A 1,614-nucleotide genomic window follows, 5' to 3' on the forward strand; every position below is an offset into this window, starting at 1 on the left:
TATGGGATTTTCTTGGAAAATATACACTCGTTTTTGGAATGGCATTCAATGTTTCTAAATCACTTATGAACTCACCAACTTAATTGTTGACACTTTTTCTTTGAAATAACTTGTATTCTCAGGGAATCGTTAAGCAGGTTTGGAAATCAACTTTTGGTGAATAACGCACTGGCATTATTTACTTCTTTTGAAAGATGTTTATGCATTTATCTTTTGAACATGTAATGAATACAACGATGTACACATTTTTAAAACCTTTATATAAGGTGGTGTGTACTTTCCTTTCTATAAACTGTTATGATACTGAATATGACGTCCTCCGCCCCCGAACGTTTCCGCCGTTCTGGTTTGGGGGTGTGACATTTTTCCTCCAAAAGACAAACACCTTTTCTCTCTCAATTTTCTCTCTAAATTTCGAGATTCAAGGCCATTCTCCAAGCTTTTCTTCTACTTTTGGTAAGTACTATCACCCTCCACATGATTATTCCACTTCTTTCTACTCAAATCATGGATATCTTACACAAACATCATCACATTCATGTTAGATCTTCGAATCTTCAAGTCATCTTCTTAGTGTTCTTGAGTAGAAAACTTCTCTTCTTCAACATCCATCCACTAAACATTTTAGGCTTATACCTTTAAAATGACTACTTGCACATCTCCATAAGATTTTTCTACAATTTATGATGATTTTTACACAACTGCCTTTCATTTCAAGAACAAATCCGGACCAATCTGTGATTATGGAATTTTTCACACAAGTTGGAGGTCACTAAAAATCATAATAAAATTTATTAACAAACTAGACTCATTTTTCAAACTCTCAGAATTTACGGATTCTGATTTGGACGTTTGATGATTTTTCTATAAATTTTCTAAGAACAGTAATAGAAATGTTAACATTAGAAAAATGTAATCAATTTCATTTGCACCTTGTAATTTGTTGAGCAAGGTGTGTATCATTATGTGAATATATGTTTTTACATTACATGTCATTTCATCTTGGTGTATTGACATACATCAGAAAACAAATGGATTTTTACCTTCATAAGTATGGTAATTAATTTGTTGTTATAAACAAAGTTTACATCCGTTGTATATAAACATTTGATAAAGTAAGGAAGTATAGTTTATGTTGCTTTTACATTATAAACGATTATAATAAACTATAATAGGTATAGTTTATGTTTCATTATGTAACATCCCAAAAACATAATCTGAAAATTTCGTTTTAAGTTAGTAGTAAAACCATATTCATCAAATGTCATATAAGAATCATAAACAATGTATCTCAAAGTATCTTAACAACTGTCAAATATATCAGAGTATAAACATCCCAGGCTGAACAAATGGTGTATGCACTGCAATCTTCCCGAGCTCCTCTTTTGAAAATTGAGTGCCTGAAACCAAAACTGAAACCGTAAGCACAAAGCTTAGTAAGCTCCCCCAAACTACCACATACCATAAAATAACATATAAAACACATATTGGGCCTTGCCCACTGCATCGGACCGTAATCTGGAAACTGGATCGGACCGAAGTCCGGAAAATTACCAGGGCCTTGCCCACTGCATCGGACCGTAATCTGGAAACTGGATCAGACCGATGTCCGGA

The sequence above is a fragment of the Lactuca sativa genome, chromosome 3 (assembly GCF_002870075.4).
Source record: "Lactuca sativa cultivar Salinas chromosome 3, Lsat_Salinas_v11, whole genome shotgun sequence".
Lineage (NCBI taxonomy): Eukaryota > Viridiplantae > Streptophyta > Magnoliopsida > Asterales > Asteraceae > Lactuca > Lactuca sativa.